This window comes from Pan troglodytes, chromosome 9 (genome assembly GCF_028858775.2).
Source record: "Pan troglodytes isolate AG18354 chromosome 9, NHGRI_mPanTro3-v2.0_pri, whole genome shotgun sequence".
Taxonomy (NCBI): domain Eukaryota; kingdom Metazoa; phylum Chordata; class Mammalia; order Primates; family Hominidae; genus Pan; species Pan troglodytes.
Genome location: NC_072407.2, coordinates 47,278,231 through 47,304,272, shown reverse-complemented (window position 1 = coordinate 47,304,272; position 26,042 = coordinate 47,278,231). Strand labels below are relative to the sequence as shown.

The 26,042-nt window shown below is 42.5% G+C and overlaps 1 pseudogene; it reads left to right on the top strand.

Annotated features, from left to right (window-relative positions):
• The first annotated feature begins 18,291 nt into the window (after positions 1–18,291).
• On the top strand, positions 18,292–19,867 carry LOC466491 (heterogeneous nuclear ribonucleoprotein K-like; annotated as a pseudogene).
• Positions 19,868–26,042: the final 6,175 nt, after the last annotated feature.

Sequence of the window (26,042 nt, the reverse complement as noted above, 5' to 3'; positions counted from 1 at the left end):
ATTTGTAGCTAGTGGCTACTTTATTGGACAGCAAAGTGCTAGACAGCTCAGTGTTCACTATCGTATCCCCAGAGCCTGGCACAGCATCTGCCCTTAGTTAGTGCTGGATACATATGTTTTAAATAAATGAATGCAAATTATCCACATGAGTCTTCCTAAACTACAAAAGTAGGCATTTGCATGTAGGAAGGCTTGGGGTCTGAGATAGCCAGAGGTTTAGTGAGCACCGTTTTCAGGAAAGAACGAGAGGAGGAAACTATCAAACGTGTAGGTATCACCTAAGAGAGGGAATCTGAAACAGACCACGGACTATGCCGGGTATAAAGTACTAAGTTAAGGAACATTTGCCACCTGCCTATTTTGTTGTTATTTCATTTTTCCTGCAGTGATTAGGAATCAAATCCTTAAAGCAAGAAGGGAACTGTGGGGTCGATGGCAAAGTCCCGAAGAAGGGGAGGAGCTGGAGAGACTGTATCACTGCACAGTGAACCCTGACGGGGAGAGAACCCAAGGGATAGAGCAGGAGGCAGGAAGATGGCAGGGATCTTGGGCTTGTGTGGGAGGGAAGGGAATAGAGATATTGCTCTGGGATTTAACAGTCTGGAGGCTCAGTTAGGTCACCTGGTGTAAACTCAGTTACCTTTATAGTTCCTACTTTGAAGTTAAAATTGGAGAACTGAGAATACTGGCTCTTTCCATTTTCCTGCCTGTGGAGTTTCTCTGGCCTTAGCCTCAAGCAATTTCCCTTTCTCTCGTACTCTCTTCTCTCCTTCCTATGAGCCTAGTGTAAATTAATAATAATAATAATCAACATTTATCAAGCACATACAGAGACTCAGAGTCTAAATGGGTTGTATCTTTTTTTTTTTTTCTTGAAACGCAGTCTCACTCTGTTGCCCAGGCTGGAGTGCAGTGGTGTGATCTTGGCTCACTGCAACCTCTGCCTCCCAGGTTCAGGCAATCCTCCAACCTCAGCCTTCTAAGTAGCTAGGATTACGGGCATGTACCACTACGCCTGGCTAATTTTTTTTTGTATTTTTAGTAGAGATGTGGTTTCACCATGTTGGCTAGGCTGGTCTCGAACTGCTAAACTCAAGTGATCTGCCCACCTGGTTCTCCCAAAGTGCTAGGATTACAGGTGTGAGCCACTGCGCTTGGCCTGGACTGTATCATTTAACCCTTCTACCGAGCTCTGAGGTAGCTGATTTAGGCAACATTTATCAATTGCTTATTATTACCAAGCACTGCTCTAACTCTTTAAATTTTCACAACCACCCCATTTTCCATGGGTAGGTGCCATTGTCATCATCATCAACATCCTTCAATTTACAAAGGAGTGCCCTGTGAGCTGGAGGGGCTGAGTAACTTACCCAAGACTACATAGCCAGTGAGAAGCAAAGCGAAGATTTGAAACCTGGGCAACTGGGCTCCGGAGAAGAACCCTACTGCCACTTTCTGGGAGTTACTTTATAGGTATCAACTCTTCTAATCTTCATAATAACCCTATAAGGTGGAGATAATTATTATTATACCCATTTCATGGGTGGCGAAGCTGAGGTTTAACGAGGTTAGATAACTTGTCCAAAATAATACAGCTAATTAGATCTGTGGCCAAGATTTGAACCTAGGCAGTTGGACTTTTGAGGTTACTCTTTAAACCCTTGGGGTGGATGTACTGGGTTGAATAATATCCTCTCCCAATTTATGTCCTTCCTAGAACCTCAGAATATGAACTTTTTTGGAACTAGAGTTATTGCAGATGTAACCGGCTAAATTGGGATTATACTGGAGTAGGGCGGGCCTTTAATCCAACATGACTGTTACCCTTATAAGAAGAGAAGAGACACCCAGACAGACGGGGAAGATGTCCATGTGGAGATGGTGGCAGACATTGGAGAGAAGTATCTACAAGCTAAGGAATGCCAAAAACTGGCTGCAAACACCAGGAGTTAGGACAAGACGAGGAAGGATCCTTCCTAGAGCCTGCGGAGAGAGCCTGGCCCTGCCGACCTGCTTTCAGACTTCCAGCCTGCAGAACTGGGATAAGTCTCTGTTGTTTTAAGCTACCCAGTTTGCAGTAATTTGTGGCAGCAGCCCAAGAAAACTAAGACAGTGCAATACACATTTTAAGACGGAGATGGAAGTGACAATTTTTTTTTCCTTTTTTTTTTTTTTTTTGTTGAGATGGAGTTTCGCTCTTGTCACCTATGCTGGAGTGCAATGGTGCAATCTTGGCTCAATGCAGCCTCTGCTTCCTGGGTTCAAGCAATTCTCCTGCCTTAGCCTCCTGAGTAGCTGGAATTACAGACACACATCCCCATGCCTGCATAATTTTGTTTTTTGGTATTTTTAGTAGAGATGGGGTTTCATCATGTTGTCCAGGCTGGTCTTGAACTCCTGACCTCAGGTGATTTGCCCACCTCGGCTTCCCAAAGTACTGGGTTTACAGGTGCGAGCCACTGCGCCTGGCCAGAATTGACAATTCCTTCACTTGCTGGTCAGCATGAAGTAGCATAGACTTTGGAGTCGCTCTGAAAACTCAGGTTGAGGCTATGTTTTAGGGATGATGAGGGAACGTGCAAGGGAATAGAAGAGGGAGCTCCACTCCCCACTTGAGGGATTGACCCAGTCCCACACAACCAGATGGCGGAGGGCTGATTGGGTCTGTGCCTCCCCTTAGGATTATGGTTTAGGCTTTGGAGGCAAATATTAATAGACCCAGGTTTACATTCAGGCTCCTTCCTACTACCTGGGTGAGCTTAAACAAATTCCTTTAATTCCTAAGCCTCAGTTTCTTCCTCTGAAAAAGGGGTGATAATAATAGTTTTTCATTTGAGAATGGTTGCCAGGTTTAAATGAGGCAATACAAATAATGCCCCTAGATACACACATGAAGCTCTCAATGAATTATAACTGTTATTCTTCTCCCAGGAAGTGGCAAAGCGACTGAAGGAAGGAGTGGCATCAGGCCTGGATGGTTTATGCTCCAGGGCTGAACTCCATAAGGTTGAATGTACGACCTGCAGGGTCCTGCGCAATTCTATGATCTCCCCCCATCTCTGGTGCTTCTCATAGAGCTGGACTCAATGAAATCTTTTACTATAGCCTTTTCTTTCCTAATCCAGTAGGTGGCGATAAGCCTCCGTCATTTTTCTTTATGAAGCTTTTACTCTTCAGCCCTGCTATTGGCTGTGTTGTGGGACGAGGCCATTGGGAGTGATTGAAGCAATTCAGACCGAGGGGACTCTTTTGGGAAGCATTAAGCACCCCTCAGGGCACAAACAGGCCATCAACCTCACCCCAGAGGGACTTCCCAAGAGCTCTTCTGACGATGTTTATCCCCGGGGCGGCCAGCTCAGACACAAAATTTATACTTACAATAAAAGGCCTCTGATTTTGTTCTCAGAACAAGGATACATCATCTTGCTAAATCCCAGAGGGAGCACAGCCCTACTGGCTAAGAGGTGAACCCCATCTCCCTGGTAAATCTCATGGTGTTTTCGGAGGCAGCTACATGCCCCTGTAAATTCTGAGCCTACAGCATGGACATCATCTGGGACTTCTTAGAAATGTAAAATGTCAGGCTCCACCCCAGACCTGTTGAATCAGATGGTGCATTTCAATGATCTCCCCGGGTGAATTGTGTAGCCAGGAAAGTTTGAGAAGTCCTGGCCTCCAGGATCTCAGAGGGAAATATTTCTTCTCACCAGCCTATATAATTAGTTCTCTTTAGTCCAGTGGAGAATAAATAATAAGCTAACATTGTCAACATGTGTCATATTTACAAAGGACACTATTACTGTATGCCTAAAGGAGATATATAAATAATATCTATCTATACACACACATATAGTCTTTTTTTTTGTTTTTGAGACAGGGTCTTGTCCTGTTGCACAGGCTGGAGTGTAGTGCTGCAATCTCTGCTCATTGCAACCTCTGCCTCTCGGGCTCAAGCAATCATCCTGCCTCAGCCTCCCGAGTAGCTGGGACTACAGGAACATGTCACCGTATCTGGCTAATTTTTGTATTTTTAGTAGAGATGGGGTTTCATCATGTTGGCCAGGCTGGTCTCGAATTCCTAGCCTCATGTGATCCACCCGCCTCGACCTCCCAAAGTGCTGGGATTACAGGTGTGAGCCACTGCACCCAGCCTACACATATAGTTTTGATGATTTACCTTTCCAATACCCCCTTAGCTCAATCCCATTTAAAGATGAGAAAACTAGACTTAGAGGTACGCAAATATCCAAGAGGAGAGCTGAGATGTAAGCACAGGTTTTTGGAGTCCACAGTGACTGTATTTCAAAGTAGCAATAGAAAGAAAGGCCAGCATTTATCCAGTGCTTGCTGTGTACTAGGCCCTATGCCAAATGTCAAATGTGTTATTTAACATCATCTTCTTGACAGTTCTAAGCAGAGGAATACCATTGTCCCCGCTTCACAAATGAGAACACTGAGGAGCAGAGAAGTCAATGAACTTGCTTAAGGCCACATAGCTGCTAAAAAAAAAAAATGACCAATCTAGAATTATCACCCAAGCCAGTATGACTCTGAGCCTGAGTTTAACACTACAGCTTAAAGTCTTCCTGAGAAATGTCTGAATTCGTCATGTACATGTCCTTTTGAAACACTTGCCTATGATTATAATGTACTTTTGAGTACATTATTAGTTTGATCTTCAAATTAGTACTTATAGCAGACTTGTTTCTTCCCCAATGTTTATTCCCTTCTCCTACTATCTATATTAGTTTTCTAGGGCAGCTGTCACCAAGTGCCACAAGCTGGGTGGCTGAAAACAATAGAAATTTATTGTCTCCAGTTCTGGTGGCCTCAAGTCTAAAATCGAAGCATCAGCAGGGCCATTCTTCCTCTGAAACCTGTAGGGGAGAAATCCTTCCTTGTCTCTTCCTAGCTTCCAGTGGTTTTCTGGTAGTCTTCGGTGTTCCTTGGCTTGCAGCTGTGTTAACTCCAGTCTTTGCTTCCATCTTCATGTGGTGTTTGTCCCTTATGTGTCTGTGTTTTCTCTTCTTTTTTTTTTTTTTTTTACCTCAACCCAAAAGGTACAAAAATAGATTGTAATTAGGTAAGTTAAGATGAGGTCATACTAGAATAGGGTGGACCTTGTTTACAATATAATTTTCATTTTTATCCAGGTAACAGAAGTACAGAGTTTGGAGCCATCATAAGGAATGAAATATTGGCATTTGCAGCAACCTGGATGGAGTTGGAGACCATTGTTCAGAAACCAAATATCATATGTTCTCACTTATAGGTGGGAGTTAAGCTATGAGGATGCAAAGGTGTAAGAATGATATAATAGACTTTGGGGACTCAGGGGAAGGGAGGGAAAGGGGTGAAGAATAAAAGACTGACTACACAGTGGGTACAGTGTACACTGCTCTGGTGATGGGTGTATCAAAATCTCAGAAGTCACCACCAAAGAACTTATCCATGTAACCCAAAACCACCTGTTCCCCCAGAACTACTGAAATAAAATAAAATTGAAAACAAACAAAAAGAAGTAGAGTTTCAACAGTCAAATGTCGCTCCAAGAACTAGGACCATGGCCTTTCCAGCTCTTCCCAAGGCCTGTTCTGGGAGCCACTTTGTGTTAGCACTGTCTGTGCCTCTCCGGTTATAACCTCATTTTCCTAAGTGGCCCAATGCTCACTTTCAGTGGTTGTTCATTTTAGGTAAATGGCAAGCCAGTGGGACAAATAGGGGCAATTTCTCCCCTCAGGTAGCGCAGACCTGATGCAGGTTAGGTGCCTGAGGAGGCTGTGATCAGCAGGTGGTCCTGACATGGGAATGTCCCGCAAGGCCCAGAGGTGGGTCATTCTTGGCACACTGATGGCACAACAAAGGGCCTCACATGGGGACCCATCACTAGGCTTTGCACTCTCACCCTGGCAAGGGAAATGGCTGTGACTCCTCCGTTTTATTCTTAATGTATATGCTCCTCAACTTACAATGGACTTATGTCCTAATAAATCCATCATCAGTCAAAAATGTCATATGTCAAAAATGCACCTAACGCTGCTAACAGAGCAGATGGTCCCTGACTTTCAATGGTTCCATTTATGCTTTTACCATGTTATGACAGTGCTGGAGTGATGTGTTTTCAGTAGAAATTGTAACCCTATCATGATTTAGAAGGAGCTCCTCTACCTACAATGGGGCTACCTCCCAAAAGACCCACCTCAAAGTTGAGAAATCTTAAGTTGAAGCATCATAAGTCAAGGACTGTCTGTATGCATTTTACTTACATAGAAAGGTTACACAATCCATGTGTACATTATAATACACACCCGGGTCATATCTACAGGACAGTTCCGGAGTCTGTGATAGCCCCACTTCCTTCATCTGGGTCACCACAGTCTCAGTGTGCCCTTTGTGACATGTGACCTCTATATGGAAGCAGTCACCAGTGTACCTGTGGCTGAAGGTGGAAGCGCCATGGGCTCACCTCCCTCCCATTTCCTCAACCCTTTTCTCTCCTGTGGGTTTCTTTGCTTTCTAGTCTGCTCCCCACGCTTCCTCATGGTTCTTATTGCTCTCATCCCCCCTGCCCTTCCCTGGGCTTACACTTTTCTGTCTCCCACCCCCAAGCCACCTTCCCTCTCAGCTTGACTCCACCTCCCCCGTGATTTCTGATCTTTTCCTCCAGCCTGTCTTTGGGCTTTGTTGCGGGAAGACAGGGACCCCAAATGGAGGGACCGGCTGAAGCCATGGCAGAAGAATGTGGATTGTAAAGATTTCATGGACATTTATTAGTTCCCCAAATTAATACTTTTATAATTTCTTATGCCTGTCTTTACTGCAATCTCTAAACATAAATTGTGAAGATTTCATGGACACTTATCACTTCCCCAATCAATACTCTTGTGATTTCCTATGCTTGTCTTTACTTTAATCTCTTAATCCTGTCAGCTGAGGAGGATGTATGTCGCCTCAGGACCCTGCAATAATTGCATTAACTGCACAAATTGTACAGCATGTGTGTTTGAGCAATATGAAATCTGGGCACCTTGAAAAAAGAACAGGATAACAGCAATTGTTCAGGGAATAAGAGAGATAACCTTAAACTCTGACTGCCAGTGAGCCGGGCGGAACAGAGCCATATTTCTCTTCTTTCAAAAGCAAATGGGAGAAATATCGCTGAATTCTTTATCTCAGCAAGGAACATCCCTGGGAAAGAGAATATGCGCCTGGGGGTATAGGTCTATAAATGGCCCACCTAGGTGTGGCCGTCTTTTCTAGTCTGTAGACTGTAGGGGTGAAATAGACCCCAGTCTCCCATAGTGCTGCCAGGCTTATTAGGAAGAGGAAATTCCCACCTAATAAATTTTGGTCAGACCGGTTGATCTCAAAACCCTGCCTCCTGATAAGATGTTATCAATGACAATGGTGCCCAAAACTTCATTGGCAATTTTAATTTCGCCCTGGTCCTGTGGTCCTGTGATCTTGCCCTGCCTCCACTTGCCTTGTAATATTCTATTACCTTGTGAAGTACTTGATGTCTGTGACCCATACCTATTCGCACACTCCTTCCCCTTTTAAAAATCCCTAATAAAAACTTGCTGGTTTTGTGGCTTGTGGCGCATCACGGAACCTACCGACATGTGATGTCTCCCCCGGACGCCCAGCTTTAAAATTTCTCTCTTTTATACTCTGTCCCTTTATTTCTCAAGCTGACCGATGCTTAAGGAAAATAGAAAAGAACCTACGTGACTATCGGGGCAGGTTCCCCAATAGGGCTCCTCCCTGGACACTGCATTTCTTTTCACCCTCTTTCCTCCTCTCTTTACTTTCTACTTCCAGGCCTTTGCTCACTGGCTCAGTCTTGTTCTGCTCTCCCTCCTCCCATGGCCCCCACCCTGCACCTAGATGGGGGCCACATGGACTTGTGGGAAGCCACCATCCTGCACACACCATTCTCTACAGCACTTGGACCCTGTTTGTAAAAATCCTGCTCCTTTATTTGTTCATAAAAGCAGCCTTGTCCCCAACCCAACTGAAACCCAGCACATGCCCTTTGGTGACAACAGCCTCAGGACCCTCCTGATGCCAGGCCCAGGGGTGCTTTTTCTTCTTATAGGGAAGGACATCAGCCATGTTCATATAAGGGCCCACCCTGTTCTAGTATGACCTCATCTTAACTTAGTTAATAACAACCTATTTCTAAATACAACTGGTCACATTCTGAGGTACTTGGGATTAAGACTTCAACATTTATTTGTGGGAGACACCATTCAACACATAACAGTATCTCTTGAACTCCTGGCCTCAAGCAATTATTCTGCCTTGTGCCTCCCAAAGTGCTGGGATTACAGGCATGAGCCACCATGCTTTGCTCCATAACAATATCTCAAAAGGCAGTACAGTGGCCTGGTGTGTGGGTTCTAGAGCCAGAGTGCTGCAGTACAAATCCTGGCTCTGTCACTGAATGACTTAGAGCAAGTTACTTGGAGTATCTGGGCTTCGGCTTCTTCCTCTATAAATCAAAGGAGAACCTCAGAGGAGCATCATGAATTAATATACATAAAGCACCTAAAATAGTGTTGGAGTAGAAATTGCTTATGCCCTTTCCAAATCCCCTTACCAGCTGGTGCACCCATTCCTAGCCATGGCTGATAACTCACACCAGTGATCTTCTATGGAAAAGGTGGCCCATGGGAGCTGCCCTGTTGGAGATGCCTGAGAGTTTGATTTCCCCTTCAAACTGGCCAAGGCTGGACTTTATCTGGGACCATATCCTTGCTTAGCTCTTTCTCCTTGCCTGAGCTCTCCTGAGAGCACAGCCTCAATAAGTCAAGTGCATCTGAATTCCTGCCTCAGGCTCTGATTCCGGGGTGCCTGACCTGAGCCAAGTGCCCTGGATGAAAGTATTAGATTGCTTTGGCCGGGCGCGGTGGCTCACACCTGTAATCCCAGCTCTCAGGGAGGCAAGAGGCTGGAGGATAGCTTGAGCCCAGGAGTTCGAGACCTGCCTGGGCAATATAGCGAGACCCCGTTCTCCAGAAAAAGGAAAAAGACAAACAAACAAACAAATAAACAAAAGATGAAAGTATTAGATTGCTGTTACCATTAACACGTTCAGGGAGTGTATTAGTCCCTTCTCACGCTGCTAATAAAGACATACCTGAGACTGGGTAATTTATAAAGGAAAGAGGTTTAATTGACTCACAGTTCAACATGGCTGAGAGGCCTCAGGAAACTTACAATCATGGCAGAAGGGGAAGCAAACATGTCCTTCTTCACATGGTGGCAGCAAGGAGAAGAAGAATGAGCAAAAGGGGGCGAAGTCCCTTATAAAACCATCAGATCTCAAGAGAACTCACTAACATGAGAACAGCATGGAGGTAACTGCCCCATGATTAAACTACCTCCCACTGAGTCACTCCCATGACACATGGGGATTATGGGAACTACAATTCAAGATGAAATTTGAGTAGGAACACAGCCAAACCATATCAGGGAGCCAGGAATTTACCTCCCAAACTCCCTGCCTTCCCCATGATTTGGTACTGCAATTATATATATATATTTTCTGCCATTTATCTTACAATGCCAAGAATGAAAAGTTTTCCCCGTACACATTGATGGGTTCCTGGGCTGAGACTGTCCATGCGCACCCAGGGGAAGCTGTCCCTTCGTCACCACTGGCCACCCCTGAGAGTGTGTGCAGGCCTGAAGCATTTCTCTTTGCTTTACCTCAACTTCGGACTGCTAAGTTTCCTCTGCACTTCACTGCAGCAGCCCACTTCTTAGTGCTTGCTCCTCAGTCATTTGTATGGAGGACGAAGTCTACTTTGTGACAACATCTGGGATTAGTAAATGTTGTTGGCTCAGCCTAACCCAGTTCCACCCTATCTGAACTCAGGTTGGCTTGCTACACCTTAGCCCTGTCCCTGTCATCATCATCATCATCATCAATCATCATCATCATCATCATAACTGCCTCTTAGCAAATGACTAGTATGTGCCAAATTGTCCATAGTATATGTAATAATAACAAAGACATAAGTTTTAACCTTCAAAAATACCTTGAAATAATGAGTGACATGCCGTTTTATTAGTGAGGAGCAGAAGCTCAGAGAAATTAGGTTACTTCCTGTGGCCACACAGTTGAGCCAGACTTTGAATCACAGTCATTTGGGGGAGAACCAAGTGTAACTATTCAAGTTCTTTGTTGAAATTACATTCTCTATAAGCCCTGAAACCATGAGCCATTGATTTTGTCTAGCGAATAGCACTTCTGATAGCTGGTGTTCTAGGCCCTTCCCAGAAATAAGAAATGACATTTTAACTCCTTGAATCTGTCCTTTCCTTTTTTTCTCCAACTTGGGCTTAAAGTTTCCTCAAATTGTTTTACTTCTATTTGCCATCTGAAGCTTCCTTAATCTACTGCACTTCTTCTCCTCCATTCCCCAAGCCCCGGGCAAATTCATGCATATTATTTGCCCATTTCATTCTGTTCCTGAGATTTGTTTCTCTAACATTCACTCAAGTTTATGCCACCCAAGTTCCAATTCATAATAAGATTTGCATTTTCAGACTTACATTTAAATCAAAGCATATGAGATTCTTGTTCATCACAAATATTAAGAAGGGGGTAGTGGTCATGTCATTTGTCATAATTTATCATGATGTTTGGAAATACTTCATTAATTAAGTTCCCAAACAAAGCCTCCTTCTTTCCCCTTTCCAGGAGCCCATTAATTAGAATTAGATTATTTTGAAATCACGACTTGGTAGCAACCTGTGACAGATATCTGGGTTACTCAACAAATCACAGGGGCTCTATGAAATTGCATAGGAAAAGCTTCGCAAATGACAATACCCACTAACAAACTCACCATTTCCAACAGTTCTCCAGGACACATCCTTCCATGACTCAGGGTCTTTGTGAGTGGGTGTCAGGCTCTTGATGTTTGATGAAAGATGAATGTCTAACAAATGCAGTGCAAATTCAATGGCAATCAATTGCAAAGTGAAACTGAAAATATTGCAAAAGGTGTAGGATTTCATGAAGTCAAGGGAATTGATATTGGAGAATGGTCTGAACCATTGGCAAAACAGGAATCAGAAGAACCCTTATAAATTGAAGCAGATAAGGATGAGGATGCCTGAACTTCTTTGAGAGAAAATGATTAAAATATCAAATGCCTAAGGGAGTCTCTTGGGCAAAATGAGGAAGCCTTTAAGTATTTTTCAAAAATGACTCTCTTATTTGTTCTTACTGAGAGCGTTAAATATGAAATAAAGAATACCCTATTGTGCAATCACACAATTTTGTGAAAAAATTATGCTAAAGGAATCAATGAATGATTTATTCTTTATTCTGGAATAGTAATGACCTACAGCTTGTTATTTATAAGTTTAAATCAATTTTTATAACTTTTCACTTCAGGTTTTATTATTTTATTTTATATATGTACATATATATATATATATATATATATATATACATATATATATATATTTTTTGAGACAGGGTCTTGCTGTCACCCAGGCTGGAGTGCAGTGGCATGATCACAGCTTACTCCAGCCTCGACCTCCCATGCTCAGGTCTCCCAAGTAGCTGGGAGCACAGGCGCGTGCACCATGCTTGAATCCTTCCTTCCTTCCTTCCTTCCTTCCTTCCTTCCTTCCTTCCTTCCTTCCTTCCTTCTTTCCTTCCATTCTTCCTTTCTTTTCTTTCTTTTTTCTAGATGAGGTCTCGTTTTGATGCTCAGGCTGGTTTTGAACTCTTGACCTCAAGGAATCCTCCCACCTTGGCCTCCCAAAATGCTGGGATTAGAGGCGTGAGCCACCATGCCCAGCCCACTTCAGGTTTTAATATAGAACCCCAGTAAACCTGGTTTTCTCTATTTTCTATGACGTTTTCCTCTCCTTTTAAGTAAGTTCATTCACGGTAGTCAATTACCCCTGGAAATCAAAGCCTGTCTGTAAACGACAGAGTGCCTGCCCACAAGGAGCTTCTGGTGTTATTGGCGAGGTTTTCCAAATGTGCTGGGCACAGGTCAGTGACGAGTGAGAGGATTCCCTTCTGACCAGGCTGTAACTACGGTTTAACTGGGGAAAGAAGAGATGGGAAAAGGAAGGAGGAAATAAATGTCTTCTATGTCCAGTCAAGATCTGCAGGATCTGTAGCCTGGTCTGGCCTTGCTTTCTTTGGCTCCCAAGATGACCCTCTCCTTCTACACAAACCCTTTTTCCTGCTGCTGTCAGGAACATGTTGACAAGACTCTTTTGTTGGCTTTCTGAGGGAGCTCATGAAAATCACGCTGGGAATTCAGCAAAACACCGGGGCTCTAACTGCTCCTGAATGAGACAGAATTAGAAAATGGCTTCAAATTGAAAACTTAATTTTCAATTAGTGTACATTCAGGCAGGAGTGGGAGGGATTAAGGGATGGCAGCTTGTTTGGTTAACACGCTTTTTAGAAGACACGCTTGCAAGCTATTAGTTAGCTTCCTCCTTTCCTCCCCCTCCCACCATCCTAAGTGCTCCTTGCTCTGTAATTTGGCAGCCGCTCGCTCCCCGGCCTGCTGTGCTCTCAGTCCCTGACTGACTCAGATGCAGATGGCAGCAGCGCAGCCACAGGAAGTGGGACGCAGCCTGTGGCCTCCGAGATTGGCTTCTCTGTGTCCTCCTTGCTGTGGACCCCGTGACGCCACAGGTGAGCTTGCCACCTTAAAAGACGCATGTCCTTCTGATGGCTTTAAAAAACACGTTTGGAAAAGAAAAAAACAATTTCTTTCTCCTTCTTTCTCCAGCATATTTGGCCATATTATCAGGCTCACCATTGGGCAAATATGTTCAGTGCAACGTCTAAATTTGGGATTTGCAGTGAGTGGGCTTGAAGGTGGGAAGAATGAATGCTGTAGGAATGGAGTATGAAGTTGGATATGGGGGATGGCAGAGGCACAGGTCAGGGATACGGATTGCTTTATCTGCTCTCTGGTGCCCTCTTTCTCATCTTTAGATAGGTGTCATCCACTTCTCTCCCTTTCCCCTTTCCCTAATTCACAAATACTTATCAGGCCCTGAGTGTTCCAAGCAACCACAGCCCATTCCCCTTGGTTAGCCCTGCTTTCTCTTGGTACTTTGCTACCTGTGATGAGTTATCTGTGGAGTCAGTGTCTCTAAAGTGCAGCCTCAATTAACACGTGCACGTGTAACATGGTGTGTTTACAAGCCCTGTAACTGGAAATCATTAATTCAGTCAGCAGAGCAATAACTTCATTAGGAACTTCCTTCTGTCATTAGTAGGCAAGAGAAAGTGTGCCACTGTGATTAAACATGCCATTTCAGACGTGGCAGGCAAGACTGCTATCTGCTTGGCAGGCGTTTTTCATCTTTTCATCTTCCTTCCAACTCTTCTCAGATACAGCAAAGCTGGCTGCAAACATTGGAAGCCAGCATTTCATTCTATAACAGGCATGGCCGCTGGCTCCGCTGATCTGTCACTAGGGTTTTCCTGACTCCTTCTTCGACCTTGGCTCACATCCCAGCCCCAAGCTCCTGGCGACATCTGCTCCCTACAGATTGGCCTGAACAAATTCCAAGTGCCTTTACTTAAGGCTCTCTCTCTCTTAGTGAGTGCAACCCTAGGCTAATTTCTGTAACCCCTTCTCAAAGGCATCAGTGTCCTCAGCCGCCACCAGTGAAATCCTTCCCAAGGTTAAACTCCTCTCCAGAGAAGCGATCACCACACACTGTTTCTTCACTAGCCGTATCGTGCTAATGAGCAACTCTTGTTAATCCCTTCTCTGCCATCCAGGCTGTAGCCTTCCAGCCAGTTTCCAAGAAGTGTTGGATTTAATTGAAGAAACGATGAGATTGGCTCAAATGCTAACAGAAGCTTCCAGACTGAAAAAAAAGGAGAATAGGAAGGAGTTTTGAAAACAAACTCCTGCTAGACAAATACCAATGAATCTTGACAGCTCAGATGCAATTAATTGACTTTGAGAAATGAAACTGAAAGCTAGGATTTTCAGGCTTGAAGGGTCCTAGAAGTCTTGTAATCCAATCCTTTTATTTAAAAAAAAAAGGAGGGGGAGAGATTCTGATTTAAAGCAGCTAAAGGACCTGCTCAAGTGTCTAACAAGGGAGTGGTAGAGGAAGCTGTCTAGCCCAAAGACTGGGACTGTTCCTCTTCCCTGCGATATTCACTATACACATAGCCCTTCTCTTTTTTCCTGTTGTAAAAGCAGTTGAGAAGGTTTTTGGTGATGGTGTCAATGCTCATCTACTTACATTTTTCTTTTTCTCTCTTTTTTTTTTGGGGGGGGGGTGCGGAGTTTCAGTCTTGTTTCCCAGGCTGGAGTGCAATGGTGCAATCTCGGCTCACTGCAACCTCTGACTCCCAGGTTGAAGCGATTCTCTCACCTCAGCCTCCCGAGTAGCTGGGATTACAGGCACCTGCCACCATGCCCTGCTAATTTTTGTATTTTTAGTAGAGATGGGGTTTCACCATGTTCGCCAGGCTGGTCTCCAACTCCTGACCTCAGGTGATCCACCTGCCTTGGCCTCCCAAAGTGCTGGGATTACAGGCATGAGCCACCAGGCCCAGCCTACTTCAATTTTCAAGGATGTCAGTATGCTTCTCCCCAAAATTTAGGGACGCATCAGTCAGAACTCTTTTGGTTGCAAGAGATGAAAATACAACTTGTCAGAAAGGAGAATTTATCAGCTCATAGTCTCTAAGGGAGGTTGGGTAACTAAATCATAGAAATCTGGGATGCAGGACAAACTAGAACAAGCTCTGGAATATCACCAGCTCTTTCTTTGTTTTCCACTGTGTCTCCTGCATTATTTCTCACTGAAGACTGCTGTTTTTTCTTTTTTCTTTTGTTCTATTTTTCATATGGAGGGGAATAATTGCTATCAACAGTGCTAAGTTTTACGTCTTACAGCTCCTACCATTGAAGAGGACTTAATCACACATATATAGTCTCAATCCTTAGAAAGTGTTTGGTTGGCTGGGGGTGGTAGGAGGAGCTGGCTTTACGTATTTCAACTTATTGATCCTTATAACAACCCTACGAGTTTAGTACAATTAACAACATTTTGGTTTCATAGATGGAGATAATAACACAGATAGGTAAATTTGCTTGCCCAATGCCACACAGGTAGAAAGTGGCAGACTGGGATCTAGACCTGGGCCATCTGGATTTTGGGTATTGCATTAAATCATCATGCTAATCTGTGTCTTAAGTGGCCAGACATTATTATGTATGACAATGAGTTTTGGAAGAACCTCTTCTACTTCCTTAAATACTTTACCTACCTGTTGAATAATGATGTTGGTTGATTTAATTCAAAGTATTCGTATTCCCCTTAAAAACAGAAATAACCCTGGGAACAATATCCTATAATTTTTGTTAGTAAGATACTCTCAAATTCAACTAACATTACTTATATCCTTATTTTATTTATTTATAGAGAGAGGGTCTTGCTGTCACCCAGGCTGGAGCACAGTGGCATGATCATAGCTCACTGCAACCTTGAATTCCTAGGCCTAAGGGTTCTTTCTGCCTCAGCCTCTTGAGTAGCTGAGGCTGCAGGTGTGTGCTACCATGCCTGGATAATTTAAAAATATATATTTTGTAGAGATGGGGTTTCACCATGCTGCCCAGGGTGGTCTTGAACTCCTGGGCTCAAGTGATCCACCTGCCATGGCCTCTCTAAGTGGTGAGGTTGCAGGCATGGGCCACCGCATCTGGACTTAAGTGCTTATTTTACATGCTACATTAGTACCATGAAGCGGGTGGTATTAATCTTCACTTTACAAATGAGGAAACTAAGACTTGGCAAGGTTAAGTGACTTGCCAAGGTCACACAGAAATAAAGCAGGCAAGCCAGGATTTGCACAGGCCTGCCTTTTTCTGAGCTTAGCACTCTCTAGAATACTGTGCTTGTCAATGAAATGAATCTGTCCCATGCTTTCTGGTTTGCAGAGCTGATTGTATTAGGGAAGGAAGGTGGAAAGTAAGAGGAGAAAAAGAAATTGTGTCCTTGAGGTTTACCGTAAAAGTGAGATTCTTTAAAAGATCTAAGGGGATTGATGTATGAAAAAAAGAGGATGAATGTGAGGGGCTATTCCAGAAAATTCCAATTCTCTCACTTTACTGCCCAGAGAGAATGGAAACATTCATTGACATGAATAGAAGGCTCCAGCAATTAGGGTGTTAATATTCTGTGTAGTCACAATTATGTTGTAACTACCAATTATGGGAAAACTCATCATTTTACTGTAATGTAATTACATTAAATAGCACCAGTCATGTCGGTGCAAAGACTGGGGCAGCCTCTAATTATCCACTGTATCCAGACACCTCAGCCTGGATCAGGAATAATTGGTGTAATGTGGTTTTGCATTTCAGGGTTGGCCTCCGTATTCCTCAGAAAATCTTTTCTTGCTTTCTGAACCTCCCTTGTGCATGTGATTCAGCTGTGTTTGTGACCTGGAAGCTGATGAGAGGTTAACATCCCCAATCTAGGTGTGTCTTAGTATTTCCCTGAGCAAGAAAGGAATTGAGAGGAAAGCATCTCTTATAGTTGGTGAGCCCTCTGAGGACCAAGACTGTCTGTCTGTCTTTCTCTCTTTCTTTCTTTCCTTCCTTCTCCCTTTCTTTCTTTCTTTCTTTCTTTCTTTCTTTCTTTCTTTCTTTCTTTCTTTCTTTCTTTCTTTCTTTCTTTTTCTTTTCTTTCTTTCTTTCTTTCTCTTTCTTTTTCTTTCTTTCTTTTGTCTCTCTCTCTCCTTCTTTCCTTCCTTCCTTCTTTCCCTCCCTCTTTCTTTCTTTCTTGCTTGCTTGCTTGTTTGCTTGCTTGCTTTTTCTTTCTTGAGACAGGGTCTTACTCTGTCACCCAGGCTGGAGTGCAGTGGCACAATCTCAGCTCATTTTAACCTCTGCCTCCCAGGTTCAAGTGATCCTCCAGCCTCAGCCTCCCAAGTAGCTTGGACTACAGGCATGCACCACTATGCTTGGCTAATTTTTCTATTTGTTTAGTAAAGACGGGGTTTCACCATGTTGGCCAGGCTGGTCTCAACTCCCAATCTCATGTGATCCACCTGCCTCAACCTCCCAAAGTTTTGGGATTACAGGCGTGAGCCACTGAGCCCAGCCTAGTTTGATTACTTTTCAAAAATTCTTTTTTTCCCCCTGCAAATCCCATTCTTTTCAATCTAAATCCCATTCTTTTCAACATTGGGAGGGTGCCTTCAAGGATTAGTTTTTGTGGGTGTCTATGTTGGAGATTATACATTTAGTTTTTTGAAAGCCAATCACTTGTGAAGTTGATCTCAATGAACATCCTTGGGGAAAACCTACATCTTAGAAGGACAAAGGGAGGTGCAATGAGGTGAAGAGGCTCAAAGGTATGAGAAAGCAAAAAAAAAAAAGGTCTCATTTTTCTTCTTTCTTTGATGCTTGGATTTGGCAGTGATCTGATTTAAACATTAGGGGAGAGCAGCAGATGGTGTGATTTATATTCACATATAAAATGCTTTCCCAAGTGATTTGAAGGCCCTGGTGGATTTTAAACATTGTAATAGCTGTGATTATTTTGTTGTATTTTATAGACACATTGTGTTTTGGTCATTCCTGATTGATTTCTTCTCAATTCTAAAAGCAGCAGTGGTAAGGATAGGCATCTCCCATTTAAGAGACAGGAAAAACAGGATGGAGGAGATGATTAAAAAATAGATTTACCCTGGGAGACTTCAGCACAGGTCACTGCATCATGAACTGGGAGTGAACAGAGACCCTGAGAGCCCAGCCTGACGGAATTTAGTTCATTCTCAACAGAAAACAGATACGATTACAGTGGAGGTCAATAATCGAGTTGCACCAGCTGCGGGATTTGTAGCTTCCTGCTGACTGATGGGCCTCACCTTTCCAGACGAATTTTCTTTGCTTATATTAAGTCTCTGCAGAGAGGATTTTATTGCTCTCTGTGGAGTTAGAGAAGTTAGGCTTTTCAGTTTGGACCTTATGATTCTAAGTGAAACAGCAACTGGCCTTCTTAATTAATATCTAGAAGAAAGAGCCATTATTTTGGAGAAATCCTCAAGCTATTTCAAAGAGAGGTAAAATCAGGATACTGTGAGGTGCCTCATCTTCCACAGGGAGAAGCTGAGGAGGATGGCACTGAGCTGGAACCTGGAGGTGAGAGCATTTTAGGAAACTGAGTCATAAACTTGACCCCAGTGGATGTGCTTCTGGCAATGCTGCAGACCCTGGAATAAGCAAATATCTAAATAATGGCATGAAGTTTTCAGAGTTAGCAATCCCTCCTCTATATTTTGATCTTAATTGTTGACTACCTAACTTAAAACATTTTATTGTCTACTTTTATCCCCAATGTGATTAATGCTTATGATAAAATTCAAAAAGTCACAGAGGAGTCATTATCCTGTTTCTCTGTTGCACCGACCTCGACATCTTGCCTGTGTCCCACGTTTCTCCCACATGCCTATGGATTGGTGTGTCCATTTCACGCCGATTCAAGAAATGGAAACTGAACAGCTAGAGAAAACCTTCCCTAGCACTGAAACCAGTGGTGAATTTGGTAAATGCCTTGCAGAATATATGGAAGAAGAACAAGCATTTAAAAGATCTAGAAACACTGATGGTTGAATTATGCGTTGTGTTTCAGAGCAAGAATGCTTGGACAGTGATTGGAAAAGGAGGTAAGAATATTAAGGCTTTCTGTATAGACTACAGAGCCAGGGTTCTAGCCCCAGAGGGCAATGGCCCCAAGTGCATGCTGAGTATCAGTGCTGATATTGAAACAATTGGAGAAATTCTGAAGAAAATCATCCCTACCTTGGAAGAGTACCACCATTATAAAGGAAGCAACTTTGATTGCGAGTTGAGGCTGTTGACTCATCAGAGTCTGGCAGGAGGAATTATTGAGGTCAAAGATGCTAAAATCAAAGAGCTTCAAGAGAACACTCAAACAACAATCAAGCTTTTCCAGGAATGCTGTCCTCATTCCACTGACGGAGTTGTTCTTATTGGAGAAAGACTATGGAGTTGTAGAGTGCATAAAATTATCCTTAATCTTATATCTGAGTCTCCTACAGAGGATGTGCACAGACTTATAACCCCAATTTTCATGATGTAACCTATTACATTACATGATGTAACACCATTATATTATGGTGGTTTTACAATGATGTCTGATGACCACCATGGATGCCTGGTGGGGTTTCCCAGGCAGGGAAGAGGTGGTTTTGACAGAATGTCTACCAGTCAGGGTGGGTGTTCCATGTGGCCATCTGGAAGAGATTATGATGACATGAGTCCTTGTTGAGGACCACCTCCTCCTTCTTTTGGACAAGGTGCCTGGGGTGGTAGCAAAGCTGAGAATCTTCCTCTTTCTCCACTACCACTACAGAGGGTAGGAGACATAAGGGCCTATGACAGAAGAGGAAGACCTGGAGATGGTTACATGGCATGGCTGGCTTCAGTGCTGATGCAACTTGGGACTCTGCAATAGATACGTGGAGTGCATCAGAATGGCTGATGGCTTATGAACCACAGAGTGGCTCCAGATATAATTATTCCTATGCAGCGGACAGTGGCTCATATGGTGGACCTATTATTACTACACAAGGAACTATTCCCAAATATTTGGTTGGATCTATTATTGGCAAAGGTGGTCAGTGAATCAAACAAATCCATCATGAGTTGGAGCTTCAACTAAAGTTGATGAGCCTTTAGAAGGAGGTGAAGATCAGATCATTATCATTATAGAAACATAGGACCAGATATAGAATGCACAGCATTTGCTGCAGAACAGTATGAAGCAGTTTTCCGGAAAGTTTTTACTAATGCTAGTGAAGGACTGAAGGAGTCCTGCATCTTTTTTTTTTTTTAATTTGCTTCTGTTTAAAAAGCCATCATGCCTCTGCTTCACAGGTGTTTTGCATTTGAGGTGTAGTGAAACCTTTGCTGTTCACCAGATGTAAGGTTTTAGTTCCTTACAAACAGGGTTGGGAGTGTAGGGAAGGGCTTGCAAAAACTAATGTTGAAATTTTGAAACAGCAGTAGAATGAGCGGATTTTTTTTTTGTGTTCATTATTACTGGTTTAAAAAAATGTTCCCCTATGTAATTTTTGTGAACACCTTACTTTGTGGTCACTGTAACATTTGAGGGGTGAGACAGGGAGGAAGAGTAACAGTAGGCCACATGTCCCTGGCATCTGTTCAGAGCAGTGTGCAGAATGTAAGGCTCTTTTGTAAGAAATGTTTTATGACTTTTAAAATAAATTTAGATAAACCTAAAATAGTCACAGAGGATGTAAAATAAAAGTGAAAGACTCCCTTCTTACCCCTCACCCCTCCATCATACCTTTTAAAACTAACAACTGTGAATCGTTTATTGTGTTAACCCTATACGATCATTTTGAATAAAAAATAAGCCTATGTGTGTGCGTGTGTGTATGTGTGTGTGTCTAAATCATATTCTTTATATATTTCTACAGCTTGTTTTTTAAAAACATTAACACTACAGGCCGGGCGCGGTGGCTCACGCCTGTAATCCCAGCACTTTGGGAGGCCTAGGCGGGTGGATCACGAGGTCAGGAGATCGAGACTACCCTGGCTAACACAGTGAAACCCCATCTCTACTAAAAATACAAAAAATTAGCCGAGCGTGGTGGCGGATGCCTGTAGTCCCAGCTACTTGGGAGGCTGAGGCAGGAGAATGGCGTGAACCCAGGAGGCGGAGCTTGCAGTGAGCCAAGATCGTGCCACTGCAGTCCGGCCTGGGCGAAAGAGTGAGACTCTGCCTCAAAAAAAAAAAGAAAAAAAATTAACACTACATATCAGGCATTGCTCTATATCATTAACTATAGATTTAAATGGTTTATTTTAAAATTATTACAAATTATTACAGTGCATAAATGTACTATTATTTACTTCCGTCCATTATTGATGAACATCTGGGTGGTGGTCAGGATTTTTTTCTTTATTCTTTTAAAATACTGTCGTCATTGCAAACAATGCTACCCTCCACACTTTTTGTGCCAGTTCATCCTAGATACCTGAAGACCAGAGCTGGAAGTATCTTCAGAGGTCAGCAAGTTCAGTTTCCTCTATTTGCAGGTGAGAAAATTGAGGTCAGACAAAGAAGAGAAGTGATTTGCTCAGGATTATATATTCTGTTATGGTTTCACCATGTGTATGATCCTGATCTCTTGACTCCAGAATCCTCTGTGTGTTGGAATTTAAATATAAGTGACTATTGAATATTCCTTGAAATAAGTAGTCTGCAGGCTGGGTTTTCCATTCTTCCATTATGTAGTTTTCTGTTGGGACTGCTGCATATAGATGTGTATTTTGTGCACTGCATAAAAACACTCAGACTAATAAGAGGTGAACGAGGGCTGAAATGGAAAGTTTGCTTCATTTATTAAGCTCTGTATCTGGTCTTGGTGCTACATCTGAGGGACTTTCCCAGACTGGGCACCTTTCTCAAAATTACCTAAAGGCACCATGCAGGCTAGCAGAGGTCCTCATTTCTGGGATTTGGCTTTAAAACAGTAACGCAGCTTGTTGTGTCTTATGCAATGCTATTAATTCCAGTGGACATAGAATTCCACTGTTGTTCACACTTTCTTATCTAGTCTTCCTGATGACTGACAGTTTGCATTTGATAGACAACGGGGTGGGATTAGGGCTACAGGATATGGTCACAGGTCGGTTAAATCTAACAGACAAGTGTGGCTGACAGAGAGGCCTCTCATGGGCAGAAGATGTTATTTACTCTTTTGTGGTTTGATACTCAGCTTTCTGGAGCCAATGATATTCTCACTGCCTTGTGAAGCAGGGACACAAGGGGCCCTGCTTTTTCAGCTGGGAGGGGCCCCCTTTTCAGATAATTGGTAGCTTGGAGCTCTGCATTTCTCATTACCTATTTTCCCTTGTATTCCCCACTCTGCCCCTAACTATTGTAGATTCCCTCTTCAGCTGCTGGTCAACAGACTCATCTTGCATGACAACTGTTCAGCTAAAGACAATTTGCCACAACAGCTCCAGAAAAGTTATTTCACTTTTTAAACAGATTCCTGTTTTTGTTACAATGACTTTTTTTTTTTTTTTGAGTCAGGGTCTCACTCTGTTACCCAGGCTAGAGTGCAGTGGTGTGATTTTGGCTCGTTGCAGCCTCAAACTCCTGGGCTCAAGCCATCTTTGCACCTCTGCCTCCTGAGTACCTGGGACTACAGGTGCATGGCACCATGGCAGGCTACTTTTGTTTGCTTATTCATTAGTTTTGTAGAGATGGGGTCTCACTATGTTGCCCAGGCTGGTCTCAAACTCCTGGACTCAAGTGATCCTCCTATCTCGGGCTCCCAAAGTACTGAGATTACAGGTGCGAGTCACTTTTCCAGGCCGATATGATGACTTTTTAAAACAAAAAACACACTCAAATAAAATGAACTCAAAACACACTAAATATAAATGTTACAAAGAAGAGTGAGATTCTGGTATTCCATCTGTAGGCATTTACTGGACCCAACAGTTTCTAGTCAGAGACTATATGGGACTTTTTGACTTGCACATCATTCTGAATGACCTTCCATTTTTTCATATTTAATGACTTTTTAAAAAAGAGCAGTTTTAGGTACAAAGTAAAATTGAGAGGATGGTACAGAGATTTCCCATATACTTCCTGTCCCCAACATGCATAGCCTCTCCCATTATCAACATCCCCAACTAGAGTGTTACGTTTGTTACAATTGATGGACCTACATTGACACATCATATTCACCCAAAGTCCATAATTTATATTATGGTTCACTCTTGGTGTTGTACATTCTACAGGATTGGGCCAGTTTATGAAGACATGCATTTATTTACCATAATAGTTTCATACAGAATAGTTTCACCACTCTAAAATGTCTTTGTGCATCACCTATTCATCTCTCTCTCCTCTAAACCCTAGCAACCACTGATTCTTTTATTTTTTTTAAACTTTATTTTTTCTTAAAAAAAAAAACCGGGATACATGTGCAGAACTTGCAGGTGTGTTACATAGGTATACCTGTGCCATGGTGGTTTGCTGCACCTATTGACCTGTCCTCTAAGTTCCCTCCCCTCACCCCCAACCCGCAACCGGCCCTGGTGTGTGTTGTTCCACTCTCTATGTCCATGTACTCTCAAGGCAACCACTAATCTTAATTTTTTTTAATTGATGTAAAATATACATGTATAATTTACTATTGTTACCATCTTTAAGTGCACAGATCAGTGGCGATAAATACCTTTATATTCTTCTCCCCGTCTTCACTTTCTTCTCCCCCATCCCCTTCTTGGCCTCTGGTAACCACCAGTCTACTCTCTATCTTTATGAGATCCACTTTTTTAGCTCCCACATATTATTGAGAACATGCAATATTTGTCTTTCTGTTCCTGGCTTATTTTGTTTGAAATAATAGACTTCATTTCCATCCATGTTGCTGCAAATGACAGGATTTCATTCTTTTTTATGGCTGAGTAATACTCCGTAGTATATACACACCACATTTTCTTTATCCGTTTATCCGTTGATGGGCACTTAGGATGATTCCATATTGTGGCTATTGTGAATAGTGTTGCAGTAAACATAGGAGTACAGATATCTCTTTGATATATTGATTGCCTTTCTTTTGAATATATGCCCAGTAGTGGCATTCTTGGGTCATATGGTAATTCTATTTTTAGTTTTTTGAGGAACTTTTATTCTGCTGTTCATAGTAGCTATACTAATTTACATTCCCATCAACAGTGTTTGAGGGTTTCCCTTTCTGCACATCCTCATCAGCATTTGTTACTTTTGTCATTTTTTTTTTGAGACAGAGTCTTACTCTGTCACTCAGGCTGAAGTGCAGTGGCACAATCTTGGCTCACTGCAATCTGCACCTCCCAGGTTCAAGTGATTCTATTCTTGTGCCTCAGCCTCCCCAGTAGCTGGGATTACAGGTGCCCACCACCATGCTGGGCTAATTTTTGTATTTTTGGTAGAAATGGGGCTTCACCATGTTGGCTAGGCTGGTCTCAAACTCCTGACCTCAAGAGATCCACCCACCTCAGCCTCCCAAAGGGCTGGGATTAGACGCATGAGCCACTGTGCCCAGCTCTGTTTTTGTCTTTTTATATAAGCCATTTTGACTGGAGTGAGATGGTATCTCATTGTGGTTTTGATTTACATTTCTCTGATGATAATTGATGTTGAACATTTTTCATATACCTATTGGTCATTTATGTCTTCTTTGAGAAGTGTCTGTTCAGATCTTTTGCCCATTTTTAAATGGATTTTTTTTTTTTTTTTGCTATTGAGTTGGTTGTACTCCTTATATATTCTGGTTATTGATCCCTTGTCAGATGGATAGTTTGCTAGTATCTTATCCAATTCTGTGGGTTGTCTCTTCACTTTGTTGATTGTTTCTTTTGCTGTGCAGAAGAATTTTATCTCAATGCAATCCCAATTGTCTATTTTTGCTTTGGTTGCCAACCACTGACAGTCTCCATAATTTTGCCCTTTCCAGGGCAAAAAAAAAAAAAAATAACCTTTTCATATTGCCTTTTTTCACTTAGTAGTATACATTTATGTTTCTTCCATGTCTTTTTATGGCTTGATAGTTCATTTCTTTTTAGCACTGAGTAATATTTCACTGTCAGAATGTACCAGAGTTTGTTTATCCACTCACCTTTTGAAGGACATCTTGGTTGCTTCCAAGTTTGGGCAATTATAAATAAAGCTGCTGTAAACATTTGTGTGTAGATTTGTGTGTGGATGAAAGTCTTCAACTTCTTTGGGTAAATACCAATGAGTGTCCTAAAATGTTTTGCTTTGCATTCATAGGCCCAGTGAGAGGAAGGGGGAGCAGTATCAACTAAAATTCTTCAGTGTGTTAGGTAGGAGCATTATTTCCCCATGTTTGGAAATCCCCTTGCATTTGGACTTTTTTTTACCCTACATATATGCTTCTGTGTAATAATTTTAAGTACAGCTCAGTGAAGCAAATGGTGTAGAAAGGAGGATGCACATTTCCCAGAATGGGCTCCCTCTCACCCCCCTCCACCCGCCTCTGCCTGCTCTTCATCCTGTATGGTGTAAAATAAGCCTTGATTGTACCATAGTTCATGAACTGACTGGATTTAGTTTTAATACTCGTAAAACTTGGTTTCACAATTCAATTGAGATATTATTCTGTCATTGCAAATTGTTCAAGTATCACTGTGTTCGAGTATTATTGGTCACGGTGAAATACGTCCTATTTTTTTCCATTAAAATCAATGAAAATATTGTTTCTTAGTGACTTTTCATGCAGTAGCAGGATTTTCAGGAGTGAATTAGAGCCACTAAGTGAGGGATTGGCATACTGAATGATGGCTTTTGAGGTCAGGGCCCATAGATTTTCATTGTTCTATTGATAGCACTGTGTACATGTAGCAGGCCTTTAGTAAAACTTTGTAGAATGAAAAAGGAAATCCTCTTTATATAACTGCAAGTGGGGGTGTGTGTTTTCAAGTAGACACTGCAGGCATCATGTAACAAAACTTCTCATTTTCTTTTAACTTTTTTTTATTATTATACTTTAAGTTCTATGGTACACGTGCACAATGTGCAGGCTTGATACATAGGTATACGTGTGCCATGCAGGCCCACTGCACCCATTAACCCATCATTTACTTTAGGTATTTCTCCCCATGCTATACCTCTCCCCATGACAGGCCCCGGTGTATGATGTTCCCCACCCTGTGTCCAAGTGTTCTCATTGTTCAATTCCCACCTATGAGTGAGAACATGCAGTGTTTGGTTTTCTGTCCTTGCGATAGTTTGCTCAGAATGATGGTTTCCATCTTCATCCATGTCCCTACAAAGGAAATGAACTCATCCTTTTTATGGCTGCATAGTATTCCATGGTGTATATGTGCCACATTTTCTTAATCCAGTCTATCATTGATGGACATTTGGGTTTGTTCCAAGTCTTTGCTATTGTGAGTAGTGCCACAATAAACATACATGTCTATGTGTCT